Source organism: Canis aureus, chromosome 16 (assembly GCF_053574225.1).
Source record: "Canis aureus isolate CA01 chromosome 16, VMU_Caureus_v.1.0, whole genome shotgun sequence".
NCBI lineage: Eukaryota > Metazoa > Chordata > Mammalia > Carnivora > Canidae > Canis > Canis aureus.
The window spans coordinates 9,201,882-9,220,509 of NC_135626.1; the positions used below are offsets into that span (position 1 = coordinate 9,201,882).

General features: G+C 41.3%; 1 long non-coding RNA gene across 7 annotated transcripts in view; it reads left to right on the plus strand.

The window, feature by feature from the left end:
- Positions 1-18,628, plus strand: part of LOC144285711 (uncharacterized) — a 33,193-nt gene that overhangs the window by 1,425 nt on the left and 13,140 nt on the right. For 4 of the 7 annotated variants that reach the window (XR_013353945.1, XR_013353941.1, XR_013353939.1 and 1 more), the window contains one exon: positions 18,346-18,482. This is a non-coding gene — a long non-coding RNA (uncharacterized LOC144285711). Of the gene's footprint in view, positions 1-7,439; positions 7,488-12,868; positions 15,808-17,167; positions 17,548-17,577; positions 18,483-18,628 lie in introns of those variants that run through there. The other 3 variants (XR_013353942.1, XR_013353944.1, XR_013353940.1) reach the window with 3 other exon arrangements.

Genomic DNA, 18,628 nt, shown 5'->3' on the forward strand with positions numbered 1-18,628 from the left:
ACAAAATTAGGAATGAAATTAATATTTGGAATGACTAGCACAAATTATGCATTTTGTAAAGAGACAATCCACCAATATAAACCCCACCCTAACAAAAAAACTGCAAACATAAATCGACAAAAATTGTGTATTGTGGCTTCACACACTTCAGTGACCTGGACAATAAGGTTGAAGATCAGTTTCAATAGAGAACACAAAGGGAATGCAGTCTTTTCTCTATCAAGGTTGATGGAATTTTATTCAGAGTTTAGGAAAGATTTGGGCACCTGGGTGGCTCAGTCAGTAGGGTGCACAACTCTCGATCTCTGGGTTGTGAGTTTGAGCCCCGTGTTGGGTGTACAGATTACTTAAAAAGAAAATTTTAGGGGTGCCTATGTGGCTAAGTTGGTTAAGCATGAGACTTGGTTTTGGCTCAGGTCTTAATTTCAGGATTGTGAGGCAGAACCCTTGCCTGTGCGCTCAGCAGGGTCTGCTGGGGATTCTCTTTCCTCTCCCTCTGCCCCTCCCCTCACTCCCTGTCTCTTTCAAATAATAAATCTTAAAAAAATAAAATAAAATAGGAGCACCTGGGTGGCTCAGTGAGCTAAGGATCTGCCTTTAGTTCAGGTCATGATCTTGGGATCCTGGGCATGTGTCCAGCTCTTGGCTCATGCTCTTGGCTCAGTGGGGAGTCTGCTTCTCTCTCTCTCTCTCATAAGATAAAATCTTAATAAAAATGTTATAAAAGTTTATTTCAAATTATTCAATCTGATGTCATGAAATTTTTAAGATTGTCAAATTAAAATTACTATCAAGTTCTTTTTCACATATGACCTATAAGATTTCAGAGCACATAGTTTCTGATGTAGTGACTGAGCCTAAATATTTAGAATTGATGACACATTATTACAAGGTTGTGATAGATGTTCTCATTTTTTAGCAACATATTGTGACTTTTATGTGTCAGTTATGTTAAAATTTCAGTACTTTCGGGGTGCCTGAGTAATCGGTTGGGCATCTAACTCTTGGTTTTGGCTCAGGTGTGATATCAGGCTCCATTATTAGTGAGAAATCTGCTTGGGATTCTTTCTCCCTCTCCCTCTGCACCTCGCCTTGCTCACATGCTCACTCTCTTTCTCTCTCTCTCAAATTTATAAATCTTTAAAAAAGTTTTCAGTACTTTCTCCAGTTTGATCATGTGACTCATTCCTCATTATTATTTGCATAATCAACAAGCCTGAGAACCGTTATTATTTCTATTTGAAATAGATCTCTTGGGTCACCTGGGTGGCTCAGTCAGTTAAGCTTCTACCTTTGGCTCAGGTCATGCATGATCCCTGAGATTGAGCCCCACATCAGGCTCTCTGCTCAGCGGCAAGCCTGCTTCTCCCTCTCCTTCTGCCTGCCACTCCCCTTGCTTGTGTGCTCTGTCAAATAAATGAATAAAATCTTTAAAAAAGAAGAAACGAATTTCTTAATAAATTGTTGAATTTTTGTTATAATCGCTACTGATTTCAATGTCATTTATCTTACTTTTGCCTCATAGTCATTTTGTCAAGTTTATGTAATTTATATAAAATCATACACAATAAAACAGAGATTCTAAGTGTTTGAGGACTTTTAACAACTCCACACTTTCATGTACCCATCTCCAATCATGATATAAAACATGTTTTTTCGTCCAGAAAGTGCTCTTGGGACACTCTGCAGTAATCCCCTTCTCTATACTCACCAAATAGAACTGGTGATCTGATTTCTATCACCTTATTTATCACCACAGATTCATTTAATTCTAGAACTTTTTTTTAAACATTTTATTTATTCATGAGAGACACACAGAGAAAAAGAGGCAGAGACACAGGCAGAGGGAGAAGCAGACTCCATGCAGGGAGCCCGACATGGGACACCATCCTGGGACTCCAGGATCAGGCAGGCCCTGGGCTGAAGGTGGCGCTAAACCGCTGAGCCACCCGGACTGCCCGAACTTTTTTTTTTTTTTTTTTTTTTTTGAGAGAGAGAGAGAAAGAATCTTAAGCAGGCTCCACGCCGAGTGCATAGTCGCATAGGCCAACACAGGGATCAAATTCACAACCCTGAAATCATGACCTGAGCTGAAATCAAGAATCAGGTGTCTGGGGATCCCTGGGTGGCGCAGCGGTTTGGTGCCTGCCTTTGGCCCAGGGCGCGATCCTGGAGACCCGGGATCGAGTCCCACATCGGGCTCCTGGTGCATGGAGCCTGCTTCTCCCTCTGCCTGTGTCTCTGCCTCTCTCTCTCTCTCTGTGACTATCATAAATAAATAAAAATTTAAAAAAATATATTTCAAGAATCAGGTGTCTGACTGACTGAGCCAGCCCAGGCACACTAGAACTCTTTTTAATGGAATTATACATTATGTAACATTTTGTCAGTCTTCGTTTGTTCAAAATAAAGGGTATGAGGATCAGAGATGTCACTGCATGTATCAGCATTCATTTTTATTATGGAGTATGATATTAAGTGAATATACCACAATTTTTTTCATTCATCTACTGATGGATATTGGGTGATTTTAAGTTTTCTGGTATGATGAATAAAACTGTTATGAATTTACTGTACAAGTCTTTCGATGGACATGTTTTCACTTAACTTGGATAAATAACCAAGAGTGGAAACGTTACATTACAGGGTATGCCCTTAAGGTTAAGGCAATTTACAAGAAACCTTCCAAAGTAATTTTTACCATCTTACATTCCTATCTGCCAATGCAAGACTTCCATTTTCTTCCACAATCTTGTCAAAACTCCTTATTGTGAATCTTTTAAACTTCAGTCAACCTATTGCGTTAAAAGTGTACCTCATTTGTATTTTCAATGATAACTAATAATGTAGAATAGCTTATTGGGAATTAGTATATCTTTGGGAATTGTCTGCATGAGTTCCTTTGGCCATTTTTTTAAGGACTTAATTTTTTTAGAGTAGTTTTAAGTTCACAGCAAAACTGACAGTACAGAGATTTCCAATATGCTTACTGCCACCCTATATATGCACAACCTCCTCCACTGTCAGCATCCCTCACTAGAGCAGTACCTTGGTTACAACTGATGAAACTACGCTGATACATCATTATCACCCAGAGTCCATGGTTTATATCAGGGTTCACTCTTTGTGCTGTACAATCTATCTAGCTTAAACAAATGCATAGAAAGGTATCTATCATTATATCATAGAAGGCTTTCACTGCCCTAAAAATCCTCTGTGTCCTGTCTGTTCATCACTCCCTGGTCTCACCCCTGGCAACCACTGATCTTTTTACTGCCTCCATAGTTTTCCCTTTGTTTTCCTTGTCATATAACTGGAATCACACAGTATGTAGCCTTTTCAGATTGGCTTCTTTGACTTAGGAATATATATTTAAGGGTCCTAGATGTCTTTTCATGTCTTGCTAGCTCTTTTTTGTTTTTTAGCACTGAATAATACTCCATTCTCCAGACGTACCCACAGTTTACCCATTCACCTACTGAAGGGCCTCTTGGTTGCTTCCAAGTTTAAGGGATTATGAATAAAGTAGCTATAAACATCTATGTGCCAGGTTTTGTATGGACATAAGTTTTCAGTTCATTTAGATAAATAGCACAATCACTGGATCCTATGCTAAGAGTATGTTTAGTTTTCTAAGAAACCATCAAACTGTCTTCCAAAGTGATGGTGCCATTTTGTATTCCCACCAGCAATAGATGAGACTTCCCATTGCTCCACATCCTCACCAGTATTTGGGGGTGTCAGTGTTCCAGATTTTGGGCAGTCTAACAGGTGTGTAATCATATCTCATTGTTGTTTTAATTTGAAAGCCTTCAATGAAATAGGATATGGAGCATTTTTTCAAATATTGCAACCTGTATATCTTCTTTGGCGAAGTGTCCAAGTCTTTTGCCCATTTATTCATCAGTTTTTTTTTTTTAAGAGAGAGAGCGAGAGCAGGGGAAGGGACAGAGGGAGAGGGAAAGGGAGAATCTCAAGCAGACTCCCCGCTGATCTCAGAGCCTGAAATATGGGGCTCAATCCCACCACCCTGACATCATGACCTGAGCCAAAACCAAGAGTTGTATGGTCAGCAGACTGAGCCACCCAGACACTCCTGTTTGTTTGTTTTTTTTTTCTCATTGTTGAGTTTGAAGAGGTTTGTGTATATTTTGCATGACAGTTCTTGATCAGCTGTCTTATGCAACAATGTTTCCTGAGTCTGGTTTCTCTTCTCACTCCACATTGTCTTTCACAGAGCAGAGGTTCTAATTTTAATGAAATCCAGAGTATCAATTATTTCTTTCACGGATTATGCCTTTGGTGTTGTATTTGGAAAGTCATCACCATAACCAAGGTCATCTAGGTTTTTTTTTTTTTAGATTTCATTTATTTATTCATGAGAGACACAGAGAAAGAGAGAAGCAGAGACACAGGCAGAGGGAGAAGCAAGCTTCAGGCAGGGAGCCTGACGTGGGTAGGACTCAATTCCGGGTCTCCAGGATCACGCCCTGGGCTGAAGGCAGGCACTAAACCACTGAGCCACCCAGGGATCCCCTCTAGATTTTCTCCTATGGTATTTCCTAGGAGTGTATAGTTTTGCATTTTATGTTTAGATCTATGATCCATTTTGATTTAATTTTTGTGAAGTGTGTATGGTCTATGTCCACCTTCGTTTTTTTTGAATGTCCAATTGTTCAGCGCCACTTGCTGAAAAGACTATCTTTGCTCCATTGTGCTGCTTTCAAAGATCAGTTGACAGGTCAGATCACTTACAGGGATCTATTCCTAAGCTCTCTATTTTGTCCCATAGACCTACTTGTCTATTCTTGTACCAATATGATGCTGTCTTGATTACTATAGTTTTATAGTAGGTCTTGAAGTTGGGGTAGCATCAGTCTTCTTTGTTCTACTGCAGTATTGAGTTGGCTCTTCTGCATCTTTTGCCTCTCCATATAAACTTCAGAATCAGTTTGTCAATAGCCACAGAAAACTTGCTGGGAATTTGACCAAGACTGCACTGAGTCTATCAAGTTGGGAAGAACCAACATCTTGACAGTATTGAGTCTTCCTATCCATCTATTTACTTCTTTGTTATTTTTCATCAGAGTTTTGTGGTTTTCCTCATATATATGTTGTACATAATTTGTTAGATTTATACCAAAGCATTTCACTTTTGGGAGTGCTAATGTAAGTGCTATTGTGTTTTTAATTTCAAGTTCCACTTGTTTGTTGATGGCATACAGGAAAGCAACTGACATTTGTGTATTGACCTAAATCTTGCAATCCTGCTATAATCTCTTATTAGTTCCAAGAGGTTTTTTTCTTAAGATTTTATTTATTTATTCATAGAGACAGAGACTGAGAGAGAGAGAGAGAGAGAGAGAAAGAGAGGCAGAGACACAGGCAGAGGGGGAAGCAGGCTCCATGCAGGGAGCCCGATGTGGGACTCGATCCCCAGTCTTCAGGATCACACCCCGGGGCTGCAGGCGGCACCAAACTGCTGAGCCATCCAGGCTGCCCAGTCCCAAGTTTTATGTCAGTTCTTTTGGATTTTATAGATAGATGATAAAGTCATACATGAACAAAGATGGTTTTATTTCTTCCTTCTCAGTCTGTATACTTTTTATTTCCTTCTCTTGCCTTAATGCATTAACAAGGATTTCCAGTATAATGTCAAAAATAATGGTACCTGATCTGAATGGGAAAGCTATGAGTGGGACATAACTACTTAAATCTTTCCTATGGCTTCTTTCAAGAATTCTTTTTTTATCTTTGACTTTCTGTGATTCAAAAATGATATGCCTAGTTGTAGTTTTTTTTGGCATGTATCCTCTTGGTGTTCTCTGAACTTTCTGATGTGATCTGGCATCTAACATTAATCTAGGGGAAATTCTCCACCATTATTTCAAATATTCTTTCTGTTCTTTCTTTCTTTCTTTTTCTTTTTTTTTTTTTTTTTTGGCAAACAGCCCCCAGCTGTCCTTTTTCTTTTTTTTTTTTTTAAGATTTTATTTATTTATTCATGAGAGACACACAGAGACAGAGGCAGAGACACAGGCAAAGGGAGAAGCAGGCTTCATGCAGGGAGCCCAATGTGAGACTCGATCCCCGGTCTCCAGGAACATGCCCTGGGCTGAAGGCAGAGCTAAACCGCTGAGCCACCTGGGCTGCCCCCTTTTCTTTCTTTTTCTGGTATTCCCATTATGTGTATGTTACACCTTTGTAGTCCCACAATCCTTGGATACTGTTTGTTTTTCAATCTTTGTTTTCTTTGCTTTTCAGTTTTGTTGTTGCTGTTTTGTTTTTTGCTTTTGTTTTGGTAATCTTCACTGCTATATCCTCAAGCTCAGATTCATTTCTTTTTTTTTTTTTAATTTTATTTATTTATGATAGTCACAGAGAGAGAGAGAGAGAGGCAGAGACACAGGCAGAGGGAGAAGCAGGCTCCATGCACCGGGAGCCCGACGCGGGACCCGATCCCGGATATCCAGGACCGCGCCCTGGGCCAAAGGCAGGCGCCAAACCGCTGCGCCACCCAGGGATCCCTCAGATTCATTTCTTAGCCATGTCCAGCTTACTACTAAAAAGCCCATCAAAAGCATTCTTCATTTCTGTTACAGTGCTTATTTCTAGCCTGCCTTTTTAATTGTTAGGATTCCCAACTCTGTACTACATTGCCCATCTGTTCTTGCATGCTATCTACTTTATCCACTAGAACGCTTAGCATTTTAATCATAGTTGTTTTATTTTTATATTTACTTGAGGGACAAAGAGCATGAGGAAGGGAGGGAGGGGGGGAGGAAGGGAGGAACAGAGGGAGAGGGACAAGCAGATCCCTGCCGAGCACAGAGCCCAACACGGGACTTGACAGGGGGCTCGATGGGGCTTGATCCCAGAACCCTGAGATCATGACCTCAGCCAAAGTCAGGTGCTTAACTGACTGATCCACCCAGGTATCCCAATCATAGTTGGTTTTTTGTTTTGTTTTTTTAATTCCCAGTCTGTTAAGTCTAAAATCCTGGCCATGTCTAGTTCTGATGCTTGCTCTGTCTCTTCAAATTGTGTTTTTACCCTTTGGTATGCCTCAAAATGTTCTTGATAGTTGGGCATAATGTACCATGTAAAAGCAAAAGTTGTAAATAGGTCTTTTGTAATGTGATGGCGAGATGGGGGGGGGGGGGAAGTGTTTTAGTCTTAGGATTAGACCTCAGTCTTTCTTTTAAGATTTTTAATTTATTTATTCATGAGAGACAGAGACACAGGCAGAGGGAGAAGGAGGCTCCATGCAGGGAGCCTGACGTGGGACTCGATCCCAAGTCTCCAGGATCATGCCCTGGGCTGAAGGCAGCGCTAAACCGCTGAGCCACCTGGGCTGCCCTAGATCTCAGTCTTTTAGTGAGCTTCCACCATTGGACTGTTAACTTTAAAAGTGTTTATAATTTTTTTCTTCCCTTTAGGAGAGAATGGCCAGAGTGGGCTGCAGTTGGGCATTCCCCTACCCCCAGGTACTGGAGTTGATTGGATTTGGGTCTTGTCCTTCCCCCCAGGTTATTTAGGTTCTGACAACACCCGGGCAGATTGGACTCTGGTTAGCTAGTTTCTCCTGAGGGCAGGTCTTATGAAAACAGGGTGCTCTAGTGTATCTCAAAATGATTTTTTCCCTTCTCCCTGCTGGAAAAACAAGGGTTTTTTTCCCTCTGATATTTACTGTGGAAACCTGGTTAAGCTCCTGGAGGTCAATCTCCTAAAACAGTGAAGGTGCCTCTCCAAATCAATGTTCCTGGAGTTTGTAATTCTAAGTTGTCTGCACCAAGCCTCCAAGGATTCCTCAATCACAGGGCAGGTTTTCCTACTCAGCATTTGCTCCCATGGTGGTTTCCATTTGTGGTGTCTGCTCATGGAAGCTGTTATCCTATTTGCCTGCTTGTCTCTCTAATCTTTGAAGCAGCATGTTGCCTGTGTCCTCCTCTCTCTTATAGACCCCAGAAGAGTTGATTTTTCAGTCAGTTCAGCTTTTTACTTGTTAGGATGGAGCAGTGGCTTCTAAGCTCCTTACATGTAGAACTGGACTTGATTATATGTATTTGCCTCTCTCAACTTGTGGCTTACATTTTAATTTTCAGCAGTATCATCAGCAGAGTATAAGTTTTAAATTCTGATGAAATTCAGTTAGGGACAGGTGGGGCCAGGCAGGGAAAGATAAGGGAAAGGCCCAGAGTCGCTCCTATAAATCTCTGGGCTCCCATAAATCCCAAGGACACCAAAAGGCCCAGAGTCAGGTTCCTACCAATCCCAAGGAAACAGAGATAAAGCAACAAAAACAGAGAAAAAAATTTTTTTAAACCCTGGCTTCCTAGCTCCAGAATGTTAGGGAGTATCTCCCTTTGATGGTTACTAAGCAATCACAGAAACTCACCAGACCCCCCAAACAGCCATATGTCAATCACACAAGACAGCACAAAGAAATCTCAAGGCTGTGGGCTCCCTGGTTAGTTTCTCAGTAAATGGCCAGCCAAAAAAGCCGCCCTTAGTGGCAACCCTGTTGGGACCCCTCTCACTTCTGAGAGCTTTCTCTGTATCTTTGCTTAATAAACATTTATCACTTTACTCACTCTCTTTGTCCTTGAGATTCATTCTTCGACTCTTGAGACAAGAACCTAGCTTTCCTGTATCAAAATCCAATTTACCAACTGCCTCCTTAATGGTTCGTGCTTTTTGTGTCCTAAGAATTTATACGGATTTTGTCTTATATTTTCTGCCAGAAGTCTTATATTAACATTTTTTCCACTGTGTATGCAATGAAGTAAGAGACTAGATTTCCATTTTTCCAGTTCTCAGAGGGGAAATTACAGCTGTAGATACTTTCATTAAAAAAACTCAAATCACTTTACACTTTAAAAATCTATTAAATGAAGAGCAAAGAGAACCCAAGATTAGCAAAGGAAGGAAATAAAAGTAAGAGTGGGGAGAAATGAAAAACAGAGAAAAATTAACAAAAGCAGAAGTCAGTTCTTTGGAAAAGTTAACAAAATTGGCAAATATTTAGCTAGCCTGACAAAAAAGAGGTAAGAGCCAAATCACTAAAATTAGAAACAAAGTGAGGACATTTAACACTGGCCTTACATAAGTCAGAAGGGTGCAAGAGAATCCTGAGGAAATTGTAGGCCGACAAATTAGATAAACTTGGTGCAATGAACAAATTCCTAACCATCCTCCTCCCCCCCACCAAACTATGAAGACTGACTCAAGAGAAAATAGTGTCTGAAAAGACCTGTAACATTAAAGAGATTGAATCAGTGACTGTTTTTTTTAAGACTTTATTTATTTATTCATGAAAGGCCAACTCGAAACCACTGAGCCACGCAGGCGCTCCTGAATCACTGATTAAAAACTTCCCAAGGGGCAGCCCGGGTAGCTCTGCGGTTTAGCACCGCCTTCGGCCCGGGGTGTGATCCTGGAGACCTTGGATGGAGTCCCACGTTGGGCTCCCTGCATGGAGCCTGCTTCTCCCTCTACCTGTGTCTCTGCCGCACTCCCCCCCACCCCGTGTCTCTCATGAATAAATAAATAAAATCTTTAAAAAAAAAAACTTCCCAAGAAAGAAAAATCCAGGCACAGATGGTTTCACTTGTGAATTCCACCAACCATTTAAAGAAGAATTAATGCCAATATTTCTCAAAGTCTTAAAAAAAAAAAAAAAAAAAAAACAGAAGAACAGGAGGTCATTCCATAAGGCCAGCATTACCCTGATACTAAAACCAGATTAAGACATCACACGAAAATAAGACTACAGGCCAGGGTCCTTTATGAGGAAACACGTAAAAATCCTCAACAAAATACCAGCAAACCAAACTCAGTTATACATGACAAAGATTATTCACCATGACCAAATGGAATGCAGGGGTTGTTCAACACAGGAGAAATCAACCAATGTACATTAATAGAATAGAGGGGGGAAAAACATAGGATCATCTCAATTGATGCAGAAAATAACATCATCTTTGACAAACCAGACCTCCTTTCATGATTAAAAAAAAAAAAAAAAAAAACCACTCAGGAAACCAGAAATAGAAGGGAACTTCCTCAACATGATGAAGGGCATGTATGAAAAACCCCTAGTGGACATCATACTCAATGGTGGAAGACTAAGAGCTCTCCTTATACTTAGATGAGGATCTCGATGAGGATGGCTGCATTCACCACTGCTATTTGATATTTCTGGAAGTTCTAGCTAGAACAAGTGAACCAGAAAAAGTAATAAAAGGCTTCCATATCGGGCAGGAAGAAGTAAAACTATCTTTAAACCCAGGTGATGGGATTCTGTATACAGAAAAACCAAAGAAAGCACAAAAGACTAGAAATAACACCCTTCAGACAAAGCAGGAACTTACAAATTCTGTCATGTTTTTGAAACATTCTGAAGCATCTTTCCAAAGTCGAAAGTTGTATTTCTTTCCTTTTTTTTTTTTTTTAAAGAGAGAGAAAATCTTAAGCACTCCACACCCAGCAAGGAGCCCAGCACAGGCTCCATCTCACAACCCTGAAATCATGACCTGAATGAAAATCAAGAGTTGGATCCTTAACCAGCTCACCCAGGCACCCCAAGAAGTATTATTTCTATATGAAACCCCCCTAAAAACACATCCCCAAAATGTCCACCACCCTCCCAATGCCACCTTCCCTAGAAGTGACAGAAATTTAAATCAGTTAAAGTTGAAATAAATACCATGCTTTTGAAATGCTTATAAAAATGTTTTACTTGGGATCCCTGGGTGGCTCAGTGGTTTAGCATCTGCCTTTGGCCCAGGGCGTGGTCCTGGAGTCCTGGGATCGAGTCCCACATCGGGCTCCCTGCATGGAGCCTGCTTCTCCCTCTGCCTATGTCTCTGCCTCTCTCTGTGTGTGTCTCTCATGAATAAATAAAATCTTTAAAAAAAATGTTTTACTTCCTAATGCAACAACTTCAAATACAGTTTTTCCCAGTATTTGGTAGAAAATTTGATCCTAGGAGAATAGAAAGTGAGGTATTTACTGTCACAGCTGAGCTAAATTGCAGTCCCATGCCCTTCCATCCCAGGTCCTAGGCCCTCCTCATACCCTCCAAACGTCTGCCTGTGCTTCTCTTCCCATGCTGTGAGAGTTGGCAACAGGGCCACTTCACCATTGGATCCATGAACACAGAGTCCAGGACTTTGGAATTTGCAAGCGGTTATTAAAATATTGCAATTCTGGAAGGAAATTACTGAATAAAAAATCTAAAACTATAATAAATGTTGAAGCTTTTACAAAAAGAAACATGTCTAACCATCAACTGCAATTCATTTCCACTCACAGGATTTTATGCCAATATCCTCAAATGTGGGCTGTGGGTATCTTATATAACATGAGAGACATAGGGCTTCCAAGAAAGCCAGAGTGCTTGGAGCCAGTAGAGGCCTTCGAACAGCCCTTGCTGGTACCTTGGACTTCTCTTCAGTTTTATCAGTGTTCCCAAAATCAGGCTACATAGCCTCCTTCCTCTGCTTGCAAACAATGGTGCCCCCAGAGGAGATGAACGAACATTCCTTCTGGACCTGCCTGTGCCACTATGACAAGCCTGAGGGTGAAAGGTGTTCTTTGATCCCAAGCTGAAAACCACTCAACAAAACAGCATTTTCAAGGAAGGAAGTCAATGTTCCAGAGGCAATGACTGGTCTGAGAGAAGAGAAATGCAGGCTTATTAATCTTTTGATGGGTCATATGAAAGACATGCTCTCAAGTGAATAGATGCAGCACACAGGGACTTTATTACTGAGCCTGGGGAGGGAAAATAAAACCCACAAAATTTAAAAAAAATTTAACCTTCTGAATACATGATGAGAACATCTCTAAGCTCCTGAGAAAATGCCCTTGCAAAAGATGGCCCCCAGAGCTTGAAGATTTAGGAGCTTCATGGTCAGTTCATCTCTGCATCCATCAATTCATTCACTCATGAAATATTTATCGATCACCACCTAACTAGGGGGACAGCTATGAAAAGATCATTGCCCAGAATTATGATGTGCTGTTGTTGTATTTTTCTGTTTGTTTCATTGGTCTGTCTTTGCAACAGTGCTATATTATAGATTTATAGTAACTCTTGAAACTTGCATGTAAATATTCCCACCTTGTCTCATTCCGAGATTGTACTCACTACTTTTTGTCTTTCCATATAAGTTTTAGAATTAGCTTAATTTCATAGCAAATCCTATTGATATTTTTACTTTATTGTATAGGGTCTATAGGTCAATTTGGGGAGAACTATCATCTTTACAATGGAGTCAATCATTAAATATACTGTATCTCCCTATTTGTCTTTTAAAATTTCCGTCAGTAATATATATGTATATATGTATATATACATGCTTGTTTTGTTTTATTTAGACATATTTAATATTAAGGCATATACCTTTAAAAGTTTTTTTTTTTTTTTTTTTTTTTTTTTGGGACGCCTGGGTGGCTCAGGGCATGATCCTGAGATCAAGTCCCATATCGGGGCTCTCAGCTGGGAGCCTGCTTCTCCTCCCTCTGCCTGTGTCTTTGCCTCTCTCTTTGTCTCTCATGAATAAATAAATAAAATCTTAAAAAATAAAATTAAAAAATTAAAAAGATTTTATTTTTATTAATTTCTCCACCAAGCATGGGCTCAAACTCACCTCGAGATCAAGAGTCACACACTCCACTGAGCCTGACAGGTACTACAGCATTATTACCTTTTTAAAGAAAAGTATTATTTATTTTTTAAAAAAAGATTGAGAGATAGAGAGTGCGTGCTAGAGAGACCATAAGCGGGGCAGGGCGGGGCAGGGCAGGGAGTGGGGCAGAGGGACAGGGAGAAGCAAACTCGCTGCTGAGCAGGGAGCCGCATGTGGGGGGTTGATCCCAAGATCCTGAGATCATGACCTGAAGCAAAGATGCCCCAAATAAAGTATTATTTAAAGAAATTATATAAGGTAAAAAAAAAAAAAGTCAAATATCAGTATTTACCAATGCTTTCTTTATCTGAAACGTTATTTCAGTTGTAAAAAAACCATCTCCTATTACAAAAAAAAAATCAAAACCTTTACTGGATTTAACTCATTTTTAAAAAGTCCTAAATCTTTTTTTTCCTTCTTTTTTTTTTATAGATTTATTTGAGAGAGAAAGAGAGAGAGAGAACACATGCATGGGTTTGGGGAAAAGGGCAGAGAGGGAGGGAGAGTGAGAATCCCAGACTCTGTACTGAGCCCAGAGCCTGATGTGGGGCTTGATCCCACAACCTTGAGATATGAACTGAGCCAATACCAAGAGCCAGATGCTTAACTGACCAAGCCACCTAGGTGTCCCTGAAGTCCTAAATCCTAAGTAGAAAATACGGTAATTTTAAAAGCTTGGTATATTACTTCTATGGCTTATTAACATATATTATGTACATACAGCTTGTCCTTTTTATAGTAAACCTGGCTAGATGAATCACTTATACTAAGCACTGTAAAATAAAAGCAAGAGCAAAATGTTTTTAGAAAAATTCTCTGTATGAGAGAACTCTAAGTATCAAAGATATTCATTAGTAGTTGTTATGGACTGAATGGTGTCCTCTACCTTCCCAAATTCATATGTTGAAGCTTCATCTCCAATGTCACTGGGTTTGGAGACACAGCATTTAAGGAGATAATCAGGGTTAAATGTGGTCATAAGGGTGAGTCCCTAAAACCAATAGGATTGGTGTCCTTATAAGAGGGAGACACCAGGAGAGCACACAGAGGACCACAGAAGACAACAGTGAGAAGGTACCACCTGCCAACCAAGGGGAAGGCTCACCAGAAACCAACTCTCCTGGCATTCTCATCTTGGAATTGTAGCCTTCCCAACAACAAATTTCTGTTGTTTAAGTGATATTGTTATGGTAGCCCTAGCCCATGAATACTGTGGTTGATCATCATCTGCTACAAAACATGTAACAAAGCATCTTCATTGAATTGTTTTCCCTATTGCAGCTGTCCTTTGGCATCTAAAAGGATTTCCCATAAAAATAAGCTGCAGTGAAATTCACTTAATGATTAGTTTATAACAATCTCTTAAAAAAAATTTTTTTTCTTTCTGCCTATTCTCACAGGGGCATCATGATATTGGAAGTATTTGTAGGAAGATGTTATTTGAGTAATTTCAAATGATGCATAGCCCTTCATGTTAGAAAGGTGCTTTGTGGTCACAACTACTTCAAAACATTAATTATATTCAAATAACCTGACATATCAAGCTTCAGCCATTCCAGAAGCATGGTTTTGACACACAGCAATTTTTTAATCATGCAAATGTGAAATGTGCAGTGCTGAAAACTAAAGTGTACAGTGCTGCAAAACTCAGATGATGACCTAATGTCCAGATAACATAACCAGCTCACAGTAAGCCATACTACATCATCAAGACTTTGGGGAGCATAATTCCAAAGAAGGGAATACCTTTCCCATTGTTACAACATTTCACTATATCAATACAGTAGTCTTTAACACAATAGTCATACTTTTGTTGGAATCACATACTACTTTCAAGATGATTTTCACTCCGTGATTTAAGTACCAAAACAATGTAGAGTCTCATGATGGACTGCAAGATCACAGAAACTCATAAGGCTTTTTAAAAGAATGTACTTCTCCACTTAAAAGTAAATTTACTCATGCAAGCTGTTGAGGTTTAAGACAGCAGAGCAATTGCGCGTATATAAAATGTGGCTCTTTTTTATCCAGGGGTTGGTCTGAAAGCATGTAGTTTCAATGCACAAAAAAGCTTCAAAATTCTACCTTAAGGAGATCCAACAGCCTTTAAAAAATTTTCCCAATAATATTTTATAGTTCTTTTGCACAGAGGACTTGGACATTCATTCCTAGGAAAGTGATACTTTTTCATGTTATTATAAATTGTGACTGTAACAGACAGAATCATAGTCCTCAAAGATGGCCATATCATAATCCCCAGAGTCTGTGACTATGTTACATTAAGTGACAAAAGGGACTTAGGTTTGCAGTTGGCAATGAAGGCTACTAATCAGATAATCTTAAAGCAGAGATCATCCAGGTGGGCCCAATCTACTTAGCTTAATGGCTAAAGACTGAAGCAGAAGAGTGGGTCAAAGGGATGCTACACAGGGATTCAATCTCTCTGCTGGCTTTGAAGATGAAGGAAGGAGACCACAAGCCAAGGAATGCAGTGGCCTCCAGAATGACCTTGAATTTACATCCAGCAAAAAAACTGCTCTGCAACCACAAGGAACTGAATTGTTCCAACAAAGCCAAAGAAGCAGGAGGCAGAATCTCCTAGATCTTCCAGAAGAGTGCAGCCCTGAAGACCTCTTCATCTTAGCCTTGGGACTCCGACCTTTGAAGATACTATGACATAGAGTTTGACATTCCCCCCAGTGCAGAGTAACCCATAGGGAACTCACATCATGGATTTTAAACAGGGTGGTGTGATACAACCACATCTGTAGCTGTCGGAGGACACCGGGAAGAGCCAGTAAGTGGAAGCAGGAAGATCAGTGTAGTTCAGAGAGGATGATGTCTGAAACCATGCCAGATGGTGGTGGAGATGGACAGATTCCAGATGATTGACTGGAGGCACAGTTGATGGGTTTGCCAAGGGACTGGTTGTAGAGGGTGGGCAGCAGCAACACTGGATGGTTCCTAGATTTCTGACTTGAAATCAGTGAATATGGTTTCCCTGGTGGAGATGAGAAAACCTGGGCAGGTGACACACTTTGATGTACGTGTGGGTGACTAAGAAACTAACGTGTCAAACTTGAGATGTGAGACACCTGAATGGAGATCACAGGTAGGCAGATACATTTTTCATTCTTAAAGAAATTTTTAAAAGCTTGTGTTAGGTCATCTCTACCCCCAACATGGGGCTCAAACAACCCCAAGATCAAGAGTGCACGCTCTACCGCCTATGCCCCGAAGGTGCCCTCCAGCAGATGTCTTTTTAAGCTTGGAGTTCAGGGGAGAATCTGACCTGCAACCACACAACTGGAAGCCATCAGCATGTAGATGTTGTTTCAAGGTACTGAGATGTGAAGAGAACCCCCAATAGCCCTGAGGAACACAAACATTTAGAAGTTGGGTGCAGGGGCAGCCCTGGTGGCTTAGCAGTTTAGTGCCACCTTCAGCCCAGGGCATGATCCTGGAGACCGGGGATCAAGTCCCACATCGGGCTCCCTGCATGGAGCCTGCTTCTCCCTCTGCCTGTGTCTCTGCCTCTGTGTGTGTGTGATGAATAAATAAAATCTTTAAAAAAAAAAAAAAAAAGAAGTTGGGTGCAGTGGAAGGAGCACCGTGTTAAGTATTGATTCCACACTTGTACTAATACATACATACATATATATATATGTATGTATATAAGATTTTATTCATTTATTGAGACACAGAGAGAGGCAGAGACACAGGCAGAGGGAGAAGCAGCCTCCCCCCAAGGAGCCCGATGCGGGACTTCATCCTATGATCCTGGGATCACAACCTGAGTCAAAGACCACTCACTCACTCAACCACTCAACCACTGTGCCACCCAGGTGCTCTTATGTATATATTTAAAGATGGAAAAAAAAAAAAGGATGGTATGGGAACACTGGAACAGGTGACGATGATCCAGAACAGGAGAGACAACAATTTAGGAGAGGGATAAGCAAGAGATCCAACTCTCCAAGAGACAATGTAAGGGGCAGAGTGCAGGGCTCAGGTGCAGGACACGGCTTCTGGCAGGAGGAATGAGTACAGAAGAGGTAGGTTTGCCTGGCTGGTGGAGGGAAGAGGGAGTATAACATCTGCCGCCTTCATCCTGCTCAGTAAATCATGAAGAGCAGAAGGGTGTGGGAGGGTTGAAGGTACAATAGCTGATGTAGGGAAAGAACAACTAAGTATCAGAGGATCAGAGTAGGATCAGATCCTCTGGTGACTGTGTGTCTGAGGTTGACAATCATTAAAGTGAAACCAGCCAGCTCAGTTGTGTGGTTTTCTTCTAGAAATACTCAGCTCTTAGGTACAGGGAGGAGGCACTCATCCAGGCTTGGCGTCTTGAACAGGGAAGGGCCAACGGAGAGGATGCAGACACGGGGTGTTGGAAGAGAGGGACTGGAACAACGGACTCTGACAGCTTGGTCAGGCGATGAGCCAACTGGTGGATGGATGACAAGGTCAGAGAACTAGGGCTGGTGTGTATTTCAGGAGGTGAACTGGAAATGGTGTTCAGCAAGCTTTTAGACTGTGTAGCCTCCAAATCTGCACTTTTAGCTCCCGGCAGCACCTGACTCACCATGTGTGGTCAACGCTTGCATAACTGAAAGCACATAGGAAAATCAGGGTCTTGTGTGATTACGACGTTCATGCTCCACCTCCTCTGTGCTGTGGTTTTGGACCTCTTTTTTGGGGAATGATGTCTACAAATGAAGCTGAGGAGTTGAAAAACATGCCTATTGAAAAGTGCAAGTGGCCAGCACTGAGCCAGGAGTTCAAACCATGCACAAGCCAGACTTTCAAAAACAATTCTCTTTGCTCCTCCGTCTTGTTTCTTATGAGCCAGGTGCGCTTTTTTTTTTTTTTTTTTTGCCAGGTGCGCTTTTTTCTCTCTGGGTCTGCTATTCCTCCTCCACGTCCTCCCAAGTAGACCTTATGTTCCTCTTCCTTTTTTTCTGACTCTAAATTGCGCTTGTCCCCTTGCTGGCTCAGCCCTCACCTCCGTGGAGTTGACAAATCTGCATCTCTTGCACGGCTGCTGCTTCTCTTCCACCCGTTCTACTCATGCCATGGACCAGGCATCTCCGCAAAGCCTGTACATCCCAAATTCAACTCAGTTTCCCCTCACAAGCCTCTCTTCTTCTGGACCTGCATTTGACATATACAGTTTACCCTAACCTTTTTCTCCCATATTCCTGGATTCTATGTAAAGACAGTGTTTGGCAAAGGTTAATATTTGCATGGTACTTTTTTTTTTGAGGGGGTAGGTATGGAGATATCAAGAAAAAGTTACGAAAATAGAACTTTTACAAAAAGTATACAAGTTTATTGGGTAAGATTCATGGCACGGGCAATGACCCACTGTCAGCACACAATTGTGGGTTGCATCCTCAGAGTCCATTCACCTCCTCTGCTTAGGGGCCCTGACTTTTTTCACTGGGGTATTTATCCTCTCAGCTGCCCCAGGCATGCTGAGCTAAATCCCAGCTCCAAAGGTGAGTCCAGACTGGCTGAACACAGTCCTATCTTCCTGGCTCCAGTGATGGTTCAGAGCTGGACACAGGCTCTAATTTGGGCTCTAGAAGCAAAACCCAGGATGTAAGCAAGAGTAATGGAAGAGACCTTTTTTCCTTCCTATGAACAGGGACCTGGTCTGCTGAAGCATGTGGCTGTGTAAAGGGGCCTCCCTCCCTGTGTGCACTGAAGATGAATACACACATGGCAAAGGGGGGAACAGAGAATCTGCAAGGAACCCCATCTTTGGTGACTCCAAGTAGCTAGGTCAGTTCTTACTTAAAATGAGCACTCCCTGCAGACTTCCAGGCTTGAGAGTTCCTGGATTCCTCAGACCTACCTGGGTCCCATTTTCTGGCATTTGCAGATCAAGAGTTGTACCCTGTAAATTCACAATCCCACTGCCCCGAGAA